At 48.0% G+C, this 14,214-nt stretch overlaps 1 protein-coding gene across 2 annotated transcripts in view; it reads left to right on the plus strand.

Moving 5' to 3' along the window:
• Window positions 1–3,745: 3,745 nt before the first annotated feature.
• CFAP65 (cilia and flagella associated protein 65) overlaps window positions 3,746–14,214 on the plus strand; it is a 377,223-nt gene continuing 366,754 nt past the window's right edge. For both annotated transcript variants that reach the window (XM_063933883.1, XM_063933882.1), the window contains exon 1: window positions 3,746–4,156. The gene's annotated coding sequence lies outside the window, so the exon portion shown is untranslated. The remainder of the gene's footprint in view (window positions 4,157–14,214) is intronic.

Genomic DNA, 14,214 nt, shown 5'->3' on the forward strand with positions numbered 1-14,214 from the left:
TGATTGCCGGCACCTGTTTTGAACAGGTTAATGGATAAGAAAGGTGTTTCACCACAGGTGTCGGCAGGGGTGTATTTAAGGCTCCAAGCGTCCCTGGCAAAGTAAAGGACTGGTGCCCCCCTCCCCCATATATGAAATAGGGAAGGCACGTGTGCCAAAAAAGGGGCGTGTCCACTCAATAGTACCCCAATTCAAATTACACCACAGTAGTGTGCCTTACTCACATTACACAGCACAGTAATGTACATTATTCACGTTATGCTACACAGCAGTACCCCTTATACACATTGGGGGTCATTCCGAGTTGTTCGCTGGTTGCTGATTTTCGCTATACTGCGATTAGTCACTTACTGCGCATGTGCAAGGTTCGCAGAGCGCATGCGCTTAGTTATTTTACACAAAAGTTAGGTATTTTACTCACGGCATAACAAAGCTTTTTCATCGTTCTGGTGATTGGAGTGTGATTGACAGGAAGTGGGTGTTTCTGGGCGGAAACTGGACATTTTACGGGAGTGTGCAGAAAAACGCTGGCGTTTCTGGGAAAAACGCGGGAGTGTCTGAAGAAACGGGGGAGTGTCTGGCCGAACGCTGGGTGTGTTTGTGACGTCAAACAAGGAACGAAACTGACTGAACTGATCGCAGTGTAGGAATAAGTGTCGAGCTACTCAGTAATTTCTATTCGCAATTCTGCTAATCTTTCGTTCGCAATTCTGCTAAGCTAAGATACACTCCCAGGGCGGCGGCTTAGCGTGTGCAATGCTGCTAAAAGCAGCTAGTGAGCAGCTAACAACCCGAAATCACCCCCATTATGCCATACAGTAGTGCCTAAATATATATATATATATATATATATATATATGTAAAGAAATCTAGAAAACCACAGCACTTGCCCTATATACAAACAGAAAGTTCAGCACTCACCATAGCAACCTCACTTATCCTCACAACATCAATAAATAAATGATGGGGGTTTAGTTAGTGAATTGGCCAATGCACGGAAGCCTGCATACCGCTCGCCAACTCTTATTAACCGTGGTCACAGGCCTTTTCATGCACCCCTGTGTAATCTCACTTGTTCTAAACCTGTGTCAGCTGCTCCTTAGTAATTTATCAGCCAGTGTCAGGCGACTAGTGTACTTTTAAAAGCCATAAGATGCATGGCAGATACACATTAAACCTAGTGGGCATGTGTGCAGTATATTATGTGTGATACAGTTGCCAGGTTTTAATTTTTGAGACTTTGTGATAGTGTAGGACCTGCATGAAGGTGGGGTGCCTTGGCGAGCGGTAGGCAGGCTTCCGTGCATTGGCCAATTCACTAACTAAACCCCTATCATTTATTTATTGATGTTGTGAGGATAAGTGAGCTTGCTATGGTGAGTGCTGAACTTTCTGTTTGTATATATTTGGGTTGGTGGCCATGGGCTGCATGCACCACACCCTATGAGTGGTGAGTGCAGATATTGCACCCCGCTTTTGGGGTGGCGAGTGCTGTGGTTTTCTAGATTTGTTTGTATATTACGGGGTTAATCTTTGGTTAACTCTTATTAACTGTGGTCACAGGCCTTTTCATGCACCCCTGTGTAATCTCACTTGTTCTAAACCTGTGTCAGCTGCTCCTTAGTAATTTATCAGCCAGTGTCAGGCGACTAGTGTACCTTTAAAAGCCATAAGATGCATGGCAGATACACATTAAACCTAGTGGGCATGTGTGCAGTATATTATGTGTTATACAGTTGCCAGGTTTTAATTTTTGAGACTTTGTGATAGTGTAGGACCTGCATGAAGGTGGGGTGCCTTGGCGAGCGGTATGCAGGTTTCCGTGCATTGGCCAATTCACTAACTAAACCCCCATTGCTCTACCTCTGTGTCGTCAAGTATACTATCCATATCTGTGCTGCATTGTGGTTGTGCGCAGTACTATATAGTAGGAGGACAGTGCAGAATTTTGCTGACCACCAGTATATATATAGCAGTACGGTACAGTAGTCCATTGCTCTACCTCTGTGTCGTCAAGTATACTATCCATATCTGTGCTGCATTGTAGTTGTGCGCAGTATATAGTAGGAGGACAGTGCAGAATTTTGCTGACCACCAGTATATATATAGCAGTATGGTACAGTAGTCCATTGCTCTACCTCTGTGTCGTCAAGTATACTATCCATATCTGTGCTGCATTGTAGTTGTGCGCAGTATATAGTAGGAGGACAGTGCAGAATTTTGCTGACCACCAGCATATATATAGCAGTACGGTACAGTAGTCCATTGCTCTACCTCTGTGTCGTCAAGTATACTATCCATATCTGTGCTGCATTGTAGTTGTGCGCAGTATATAGTAGGAGGACAGTGCAGAATTTTGCTGACCACCAGTATATATATAGCAGTACGGTACAGTAGTCCATTGCTCTACCTCTGTGTCGTCAAGTATGCTATCCATATCTGTGCTGCCCCCCCGCCGCCGGGTCGCTCGTCGGCCGTATCTGCCCCCCCGTCACTGCCCCCCCGCCGCCGGGTCGCTCGTCGGCCGTATCGGCCGTCGGGCACCTCGGCAGCACATCGCCAAGTGAGTAGGGCTCTTTAGTTCCAGCTGTGGGACTCGGCATGCAACAGGTGCCTGTAGCTAATTGAGCTCCCGTCTTTTGAGCGCTGTAAAGGTCCGTACACATTAGATGATGTCGCTCTATGAGCGACATTGTCTAATGATTCCCTTCTCGGGCCGGCTGGTCGGCGGCCGACTGTACACAGAGCGATATGACCGCTCATATCGCTTAGTGACGTCACGCCTCCGCCAGCCGTGCATGCAGCTCCTGGACGATAGTCCAGATCCTGCATGCATGCACTGCCGATAGCGACGATCGTTGCTGACCCGCGGGACCGCGCATCGGTCGTCGCTGGCGGCATACACACTTGCTGATAAAATAAGCGGCGTCGCTCAGGGAGGGGGAAAATGAGCGACGTCGCTCATTTTATCGGCAAGTGTGTATGGGCCTTAAGTTTCGTCCTCCACACGTAATGCTCCCGCAGTGGAGAGTTTGTATCACGGTCTACGGTAGATGTTTTGAAATATCATGGACAGATGAAAACATTTATTGGTGTATACAAAAACATATAAGATCCACCTCCCTGAGAAATGAAATATGGAGTGATATTGTTTTAGTGTATTGCTTTCTAATTATGTGCTAACTATATAGCAATTTTTATTTATTAAAATTAATTATTTAAATTTAGTTGGGGAGTTATTTGAATTTTTGCCATACTGCTTCTTATGTCACAGTCACAACTGTCTGCATACCTCCCAACATGACCCTCTCCAGGAGGGACATAATGCTCTACTCCTGGACTTTTCTCTTAATGTATGTCGATTGCCAGCACCTGTGATGAAACACCTTTCTTATCCATTATCCTGTTCAAAACAGGTGCCGGCAATCACAAATTAAGAAAAAAGTACAGAAGCAGAGCATTGTGTCCCTCCTGGAGAGGGTCATGTTGGGAGGTATGTGTCTGTGGCTTCATATTGTGTACCTCATATTATTATTGTGTGCCTGAGCTGGTATAAACAGTGAAATCACTATTATCTCCTCCTCTGAATCCTCCTCAGCTCGGTGTGTCTGTGGCAGCCTTTGCTGTGTGAGTGACTGCTGCTGCAGAGTGAGGGCTGTGCTCTGATTGGCTGACTGAGTCAGTGAGAGCCAATCAGAGCTAGCAGTGGGCCCTGTTGCCTAGCAGCAGCCTAGAGAAAGGGGAGGGAGTGACGGGACTGAGCAGGCTAATGACTGAAGCTGAGAGAGTGAGAGAGTCAGAAAGCCTCCAATGAACCTAGGAAGTTTCCTTGTTACAAACACAGCAGCTAGGGGAGGCATAACTGTTAGGGACTAGAAAAAAACAAGCCACCATCGAATGATTACCATTCGATGGTGACAAACATTGGAAGGGCACTATTAAATGCTAATACACTACCATCAAAAGAAAACATCGATGGTTCTGAAACATCAGACATCGATGACCATCTCTACACTGTTTATACTTCGCCTTCAAAGGAGTTTGACCCTCTGCGCCTGTCGTGGTTGCTAAGTAACACATTTCTTGGACTGCCGCGTCCCGTTACTTAGGAGACAGAAACATGGCTGCTCTGGAACTGTAAAGACAGAAACTCAGGGTGAGTTTTTTGATTATTCTACTATGTTCTATTCTCTTTTGTTATATCTGTGCTGTTCTGCTGTACTAAGTTTCTATAAAGAAATATACGCCTAACACCATACACTAACCTTTATACTACAGATAATAAACATTAAAGTACATCACTTCTCTATACAGCTTTATATACTGTATTAGCTTTGTATTTTAAAAAATATGCTTTCCCCCCATATAAACAAATATTCTTCCTACAGGTGCTATACGTTGCCTTACTACTCAGTGCGGCATTATACTGTATTAGCTAATGATTAGACTATACATACATATGCATATTCTATGTACCATACCTCACCTACCCAACATATAACATATTGTTGGCAAATGTACTAATTATCATGTTTTAGGTCCACAAATTAGAATTCATTATTTCTCATACGTCCTAGAGGATGCTGGGGTCCACTTCAGTACCATGGGGTATAGACGGTTCCGCAGGAGCCATGGGCACTTTAAGACATTTCAAGGGTGTGAACTGGCTCCTCCCTCTATGCCCCTCCTCCAGACCTCAGTTTAGAAAATGTGCCCAGGCAGACTGGATGCACTCCAGGGGAGCTCTACTGAGTTTCTCTGAAAAGACTTTTGTTAGTTTTTTTTATTTTCAGGGAGAACTGCTGGCAACAGTCTCCCTGCTTTGTGGGACTGAGGGGACAGAAGTAGGAACCAACGTCCTTAATAGTTTCATGCAGTGGCGTCATGAGGGGGATGCGGGGGGTGCGGCCCGCACCCAGGTGTCACCCTTCAATGGGGTGACACCAAAAAGAGCTGTACACCCGCCTGGCCTGACTATTTTCACTGCCGCCGGGTCTGTACTGCCGCAATCTATAGATGCCGGGTGCAGTACGTCACTCCCGGTGACCTCATCACGCATGCCGGCACCGCAGGGCAGGCCATTCTGGGAGGGTGGATGTATTCTGGGAGGGAGAATGGGAGTCGAGTGCATGGTGCCCACGGAGGGTGCGCCCAGCTCCCGTCTCTGCAGCTAGCGGGGTACCTGGCTCTCATCCCTGCCTGCCACCGCCGGAGCACCGCCGGGCGCGCACAGGAGATGCGCCTGGATCTCGTCCCTGCCACTGAAGGAGCACCGCCGGGCGCTTGGTTCCTGTACCTGCCGCCGCTGGAGCTGGTAGGCATTAAAATTAAATGACAGTCTCCAGTATGTTTCTCTCCAACCCAGTGTCCCCAGTCTGTCCCTCTCCCACTCTGCATCCTCTCCCACCCAGTGTCCCAATCCGCAGTATGTCCCCCTTCCACTCTGCATCCTCTCCCACCCAGTGTCCCATTCCCCAGTATGTCCCCCTTACACTCTGCATCCTCTCCCACCCAGTGTCCCATTCCCCAGCATGTCCCCCTTCCGCTCTGCATCCTCTCCCACCCAGTGTCCCAATCCTTAGTATGTCCCTCTCCCACTCTGCATCCTCTCCCACCCAGTGTCCCAATCCCTAGTATGTCCCTCTCCCACTCTGCATCCTCTCCCACCCAGCGTCCCAATCCCTAGTATGTCCCTCTCCCACCCAGCATCCCAATCCCTAGTATGTCCCTCTCCCACCCAGCATCCCAATGCCTAGTATGTCCCTCTCCCACCCAGCATCCCAATGCCTAGTATGTCCCTCTCCCACCCAGCATCCCAATGCCTAGTATGTCCCTCTCCCACCCAGCATCCCAATGCCTAGTATGTCCCTCTCCCACCCAGCATCCCAATCCCTAGTATGTCCCTCTCCCACCCAGCATCCCAATCCCTAGTATGTCCCTCTCCCACTCTGCGTCCTCTCCCACCCAGCGTCCCAATCCCCAGTATGTCCCCCTCTGCGTCCTCTCCCGCCCAGCGTCCCAATCCCCAGTATGTTCCCCTCCCACTCTGCGTTCTCTCCCGCCCAGCGTCCCAATCCCCAGTATGTCCCCCTCCCACTCTGCATCCTCTCCCACCCAGTGTCCCAATCCCTAGTCTGTCCCCCTTCCACTCTGCATCCTCCCCCACCCAGTGTCCCAGTCCCCAGTATGTCCCTCTCCCACCCAGCGTCCCAATCCCCAGTATGTCTCCCTCCCACTCTGCGTCCTCTCCCACCCAGCATCTCCCCCTTCCTCTGTCCCTCTATCCATTATGTCCTTCTCCCACCCTGCATCCCCCTCTCACCCAATGCCCCCGTCCTTCTCAGTCCCTTCCTCCACCATGTGTCCTCCCTCTCACCCAGTGCCTCTTAAGGACACCCCCTTTCTGATTGGCCACACCCCTTTTTCTGCGTCTGCCACAGTAAAATATATATATATATATATATATATATATATATAGAAAAAGCAAATCAGAGGGGGCACTCACCAGACTTCTTTGTATTTTAACAAATGTTCATTTATTGAAGATAATACTTTACATGATCATCAATTTCTCAATTCCTCAAGCGCTTTCGGCCCGAATCAGGGGCCTTCCTCAGGAGGTACTGTATAAAGATCACCACTTTCACCAATCGTGAACAATGAATCCAGGCATCCAGCAGCAACACTGGTTCTGCCTGACTGGCCCTAAATACCCCAATCACTTAAAAATAGCGCCAAAATCGACTGTGATGTCATTAGAGAGCGACACAAGTGTTCTCAACTATGTAAATACCTAGCCATATGGGGGAAATGAACACAACAAACCAAACTCACCCCCAACACAGGATATAGGCAAATCGGCTCATGTCCGCTCAGTCCGGTGCATCAGAAGATGCCACCATAGCACCTCATGCGCCGCTGGGACTCCGGAGCGATCACTTCCGGTCTGTGGAACGCACAAGTCGCACGACCGGAAGCGCGCGTGTGAAACGCAAACAGGAAGTGAAGTTCCGTTTTATCGGACATCACTGTCTCACAACAGACTTTGGTTATAATATACTCAACAAAAAATAATTAAAGTAATGGCGTGTAAGTGATATAGTGCATCTAACATGCACCCATAGGGTACTAGAGCCAGGCAATGCAGAGTAGAGGATTCCTATTATAAAAGATTCGGTTTTGAGAACCGAGTAAAACCGAGTAAAACCGAATCCGCTCATCACTAGTAATTATAAACCCCCCACACAAATGGGGTAGCCCATGCATGGGCTAATGACCTTAGTATGAACAAAACAGGTATAAAGGTGCAAACAGACAGGTTTATTGATAAAAAAACACACAATTATAAAAGATTACTGGAAGTGCAATGTGGAATCCTCAAGGTACAGCAGAAATACAGACACTACTATCTTTCATTGAAAATCAATCAATGAAAGATAGTAGTGTCTGTATTTCTGCTGTACCTTGAGGATCTGGACAAATATGCATGTTGTCTGGTTGATGTTGATCTGTTACGTGATTTTATAATAGGAATCCTCTACTCTGCATTGCCTGGCTCTAGTACCCTATGGGTGCATGTTAGATGCACTATATCACTTACACGCCATTACTTTAATTATTTTTTGTTGAGTATATTATAACCAAAGTCTGTTGTGAGACAGTGATGTCCGATAAAACGGAACTTCACTTCCTGTTTGCGTTTCACACGCGCGCTTCCGGTCGTGCGACTTGTGCGTTCCACAGACCGGAAGTGATCGCTCCGGAGTCCCAGCGGCGCATGAGGTGCTATGGTGGCATCTTCTGATGCACCGGACTGAGCGGACATGAGCCGATTTGCCTATATCCTGTGTTGGGGGTGAGTTTGGTTTGTTGTGTTCATTTCCCCCATATGGCTAGGTATTTACATAGTTGAGAACACTTGTGTCGCTCTCTAATGACATCACAGTCGATTTTGGCGCTATTTTTAAGTGATTGGGGTATTTAGGGCCAGTCAGGCAGAACCAGTGTTGCTGCTGGATGCCTGGATTCATTGTTCACGATTGGTGAAAGTGGTGATCTTTATACAGTACCTCCTGAGGAAGGCCCCTGATTCGGGCCGAAAGCGCTTGAGGAATTGAGAAATTGATGATCATGTAAAGTATTATCTTCAATAAATGAACATTTGTTAAAATACAAAGAAGTCTGGTGAGTGCCCCCTCTGATTTGCTTTTTCTATATTTGGATGCCTCGGTATCCGGGGTGACACCCCAGCGTATGGACAATTGGAAGATGCGAGTGCAATCATATATTGGATATATATATATATATATATATATTATAGCGAATGGCCAAAACCAGGCGTCACTCCACGGATTTGGTGAAAGAAGTAAAAATTTATAAATGAAACAACATGGACCCTCATGTTGTTTCATTTATACATTTTTACTTCTTTCACCAAATCCATGGAGTGCCGCCTGGTTTTGTGATACGGGGGCAGTGGAATTTTGTCTCCCACCATTGCAGGCCATTCGCTATGTATACTTGAAGGAGGGCACCCCGGATATATGCTTCTGTATTTGAGTGGCAGCTACACTGTACGGATGTGTGTGTGTGTGTGTGTGTGTGTGTGTGTGTGTATGTATGTATATATATATACACACACACACACACACACACACACACACACACACACGTCCATGGGGGGTGACACCATGAGTTACCACACCGGATGACACCAACCCTAGTGACGCCTCTGGTTTCATGGCTCTGCTTCTGGCTGACAGGACACCATTACCTCCTGAAGGGTACTGAACGCTAGCTGCTGCTATGTGCTCACTCCCACAGCCCGCCGTCACCCCCCTTGCAGAGCCAGAAGTCAGAAGACAGGTGAGTGTTAGAAAAAAGGATCTTTAATCAAAGTGACGGCTAAAGGTACCACGCGGCTGGTGGGAGCGCAGCGCGCCATGTTGCCCACACATACACAGGCACTGCAGGGCACAGGAGGGGGGGGGGGGCGCCCTGGGCAGCATGTAACCTATTGAAACTGGCATAATAAGGGGCATAAGTTGCTGAGGCACAGTCCTACCCCCGCCAGTATAAAAAATTACCTCATAAATGCTGATGAGAAACGCGCCATTGCGGGGGCGGGGCTTCCTCCTCAGTCAGCCAGCACACTGCTCAGCGCCATTTTCTCTCCCTCCAGTCTGCAGAGAAGAACGCTGGTCCTCCTCCACTGCTGAACAAGTATCAGGGTGCAAAACAGGGGGGCCCACAGTGAATTTGGTGCTATATAATTGTGTGATTAACATTATAAAAGCGCAGCATGTCAGTGGGCATTTTGTGTTTCACAGACATTGTGTATACTGGCGCTGGGTTGTGAGCTGGCAAATCCTATCTGTGTCCTTCTGACAGATTTTACTGTGGGTCTGTCCCCTATAAGTCCCGGAGTGTCTGTGGTGTGGTTGTAAACGTGTGTGACATGTCTGAGGCAGGGAGCTTGTGAAAGAAGCTCTCACCATCTCCCTGTATTGCGTTGGGCTAGCTTATGAATAAGCTGGTGTGGTCCTGGGCTGAAATAGCCTGGCACCACCGCAAAGAGTTTATCAGCATTAGTTCACCATGCATCCACATGCGTCCTTTCATCAGTCCAAGGAACGCGTTTCGGTTCAGCAGAACCTTTCTCAAGAATTGGATCTATTTCTTGAGAAAGGTTCTGCTGAACCGAAACGCGTTGCTTGGACTGAGGAAAGGACGCACCGCAATACAGGGAGATGGTGAGAGCTTCTTTCTGTTTTCTTTAAAGCACAAGTCACCTTCATGGATTTTACCATTCCACATTGCACTTCCAGTAATCTTTTATAATTGTGTGTTTTTTTATCAATAAACCTGTCTGTTTGCACCTTTATACCTGTTTTGTTCATACTAAGGTCATTAGCCCATGCATGGGCTACCCCATTTGTGTGGGGGGTTTATAATTACTAGTGATGAGCGGATTCGGTTTTACTCGGTTTTACTCGGTTCTCAAAACCGAATCTTATTGGCTCACTGATGTCACGTGTTTTGGATAGCCAATAAGATTCGGTTTTGAGAACCGAGTAAAACCGAATCCGCTCATCACTAATAATTACATATTATCCATTGACCACCTTTGTTTTAATTGTGAATATCACTGTATATTTTATTGGCCCATGCCAGGGCCCTCATTACATCCATACGGATCCAGCGCCAGTGTGTTATGCACACCAGTGCCTGCAGGAAAGTACTGGTGTCTGAACGGAGAGGGATGCAAAACAAATGAACTCACAGACAGACTGGGGAATATGACATTACGTACACAGAAGATGATAGGGTAACAAAATCAACACAAAGTGAACAGAGAAGCCCAGAGGCTAAGAAACTGGGTGTCTCCCTAGTATTAGGAATGCTCAGATGGAAAGAAGCGAGATGTTGTGTTTTAATACGTAGAGAACCCGAAATGCCGTTGCTAAGGGCAACAGCAAAACCCTAAAGGGTTACCAACGGGTGTGGCAGTAAACTCCTTGGTCAGAGATGGAATAATAGACACAAGGAGAGTCTCCACAATCCTAGTCCTCACTTGCAGTGCACTGGTTCAGCTTACTGCCACTAAACTGACACCTGAACACCTTGCACAGTGAGAAAGGATTTTGGCAGGCAAGTCTGAGAATACAGCCGCAAACTTGCTAAGTTCACAGAGTAGCAAAAGAACCCCAGCAAGTTAAACGACTGACTCCAGTCTTACTGCTAGGTCTGGATTGGCAGAGTGTAGTACCAAATCCCAAGGCCTATTTGCAGTAAGCAACAAACAAATACAAAGCTACACAGTACTGGCTAACTTTCAGGAACTGACTAACCAACAAAGATTCAGCAGCATCTGCTTAACCTGAGAAGAGGGTTTATATAGCAGGTGCTGTCCACGCCCCACTCAGACCTCACAGACTGTGAGCACAAAAACCAGCACCGGATCCCCTGCCGTGCACAAAGCCTGTAACCACTGCACAGCAAAAGACCCGAACCGGAGTATCAGCTGCGCTCAGGTTACTCCGCTAGCACTTGTCTCCCGGTTGCCATGACGACGTGGCAGCACAGGGCAGGAGACCCTAACAGTACCCCCCCTCTGACGAGGGGTCAAAGAACCCCTACCACCGGGTTTATCGGGGAACTGCGAGAAGAAAGAGCGTATCAGTCTGGGGGCATGAAGATCACAACTGCGCACCCACGACCGCTCCTCCGGGCCATACCCCTTCCAGTGCACCAAAAATGACAGCCGACCCCGAACCATCTTGGAGTCAAGAATCCTTTCAACAACAAACTCCCTCTGGCCACGTATCAGAAGAGGAGAAGGTCTTCCACTGGAAGAAGGATTACTAATCGCCCGTTTTGAAAGGGAACAATGAAATGTTTTATTGATACCCAAAGAACGGGGCAGATCTAACTGAAATGCCACCGGATTGATAACCCTAGTGATCTTATAAGGGCTGATGAACCGGGGGCCTAACTTATGAGATGGCTGTCTCAACTTCAAATTCTTGGTAGACAACCAGACGAAGTCTCCTAATTTGAAGCTGCAGGGTCTTCTCCGCTTATCAAAAACCCTTTTGGTCACTAATGACACAGACACAAGGGCTTTCTTCACTTTCCTCCAAATACCCCTAAGGACCGAAACCACAGAGGAACCACCAGGCGTGGAGTCCAGGGGGTCAAAAGAATTGGCCTTAGGATGATGCCCATACACACAAAGGAAGGGAGAGATCCCTGTAGCAGAGTGAGCCGCGTTGTTATAGGCAAACTCCGCCATGGACAGATGAGCAACCCAGTCAGTCTGACACTTGGAGACATAACACCTGAGGAACTGCTCCAAGGACTGGTTCACCCTTTCAGTCTGCCCATTAGACTGCGGATGGTAGCCTGACGACAAGCTGACAGAAATCTGGAGATCGGAACAAAATGCCCTCCAGAATTTGGCCACAAACTGGGATCCGCGGTCAGAGACCACATCAAGTGGCAACCCGTGGAGGCGCACAACATGCAGCATAAATAATTCAGACAGGCGTCTGGCCGATGGCAGCCCAACCAGTGGAACGAAGTGCGCCATCTTCGAAAACCTGTCAACGACAACCCAGATGGCTGTCATCCCCGAGGATTTAGGCAAGTCCACCACAAAATCCATTGAAATGTGGGTCCATGGCTTAGATGGAACAGAGAGTGGATGTAATGGGCCAACAGGAACCCCTCTAGGAGTCTTATTTCGGGCACAGATGTCACATGCCCGAACCCACTGATCCACATCCTTAGCCACCGAGGGCCACCACACCTCCCTAGATAGCAACTCCCGAGTTCTGGCAATACCCGGGTGACCTGCCGACTTCTTGGCATGGAATTCCAGGAACACTCGCTGTCTTAACCTAGGAGGCACAAACAAAAGACCTACCGGAAGGTCTGGAGGAGCCTGCTCCTGTGCTCTAAGGACTAATGACAAGAGGTCCTGGGTAATGCCCACTTTAATACATGATGGGGACACAATAGGCAATGGCTCCTCGGTGGTCTCCTGGATTGGAGCAAAACTCCGCGAGAGCGCATCAGCCTTGATGTTTTTTGACCCAGGGCAATATGTTATCAAAAAATTAAAGCGAGCAAAAAACAAAGCCCATCGTGCCTGCCTGGCATTGAGGCGCTTCGCTGACTCTAAATATGCCAAATTCTTATGGTCGGTGAGAATTGAGACCACAAACTTAGCCCCCTCAAGCCAGTGTCTCCACTCCTCGAGTGCATCCTTAATAGCCAACAATTCCCGGTTACCCACGTCATAATTCATCTCGGCAGGCGAAAATTTACGGGAAAAGTAAGCACAGGGATGAAGGCGATTATCAGACACTCCCATCTGAGAGAGCACTGCCCCAATACCCATCTCAGAGGCATCCACCTCCACCACAAAAGGACGCTCTGGATCTGGGTGTCGCAGCACCTTGGCCGAGACAAATGCCCTTTTGAGACGGGCAAAAGCCGCTTTGGCCTCACAAGACCAGTGAGCAACATCCGCCCCTTTCTTAGTGAGTGCCACCAAGGGCGCCACTATAGACGAAAATCCAGCGATAAATCGTCTATAAAAATTCGCAAAGCCCAGGAAACGCTGAAGCGCCTTCAAACTAGTGGGCTGCACCCAATCCAGGACTGCCTGTACCTTGGAACCCTCCATTTGGAAACCTTCCGGGGAGATAATATATGCTAGAAATGCGATTTGCTGAACTTCAAATTCGCACTTCTCCAGCTTCGGCCCAAGCCGGTGGTCTCTTGAGTTTCTGGAGGACTAAGCGTACATGCTTCCGATGTTCCTCCAGGGAATGGGAGAAGATTAGGATGTCATCTAAGTATACAACTAAGAATCTATCCAAATATTCCCTGAGCACATCGTTCATGAAATCCTGGAAGACTGCCGGGGCATTACAGAGCCCAAAAGGCATCACCAAATATTCATAATGCCCTGAGTGGGTATTAAAGGCAGTCTTCCATTCTTCCCCCTCTCTTATTCGGATTAGATTGTACGCACCGCGTAGGTCAATCTTAGAAAAAATGGTGGCAGTACGAAGCTGGTCAAACAAGACTGAAATGAGAGGCAGTGGGTATGAGTTTTTAATCGTGATACGGTTCAAGTCCCTGAAGTCGATGCAGGGTCGCAACGAACCGTCCTTTTTACCCACGAAGAAGAACCCCGACCCAACTGGAGACTGTGAAGGTCTGATAAATCCCTTAGCCAAGTTCTCCTGAATGTACTCTGCCATAGCCTGAGTCTCAGGACGTGACAGGGAGTACAACCTGCTCTTGGGAAGCTTAGCATTCGGCAACAAATCAATGGCACAGTCATAGGGGCGATGGGGAGGTAGTACCTCTGCAACTTTTTTGGAGAACACGTCCGCAAAATCTGCATAACATCCTGGCAATCCTGGCAAACTTAGCTGCGAAAGCCTGACTGGAAGGCTCAAGCAACTCCTGAAACAATTTGTACCCCAACTAAGAATCTCCCCAGAGACCCAGTCAAATTGAGGATTGTGGGCCCTTAACCAGGGTAACCCCAACACCAATGGGGCAAAAGTACAGACAGTCACATAAAAGGACAATTTTTCAGAGTGTGTGGCTCCAATAAACAAAGAAATCTGGCTAGTGCAAGAGGTAATTTTACCCTGAGATAATGGTTCCCCGTTTAACCCACAGATCTCAATT

Source organism: Pseudophryne corroboree, chromosome 7 (assembly GCF_028390025.1).
Source record: "Pseudophryne corroboree isolate aPseCor3 chromosome 7, aPseCor3.hap2, whole genome shotgun sequence".
In the NCBI taxonomy this organism is placed as follows: Eukaryota; Metazoa; Chordata; class Amphibia; order Anura; family Myobatrachidae; genus Pseudophryne; species Pseudophryne corroboree.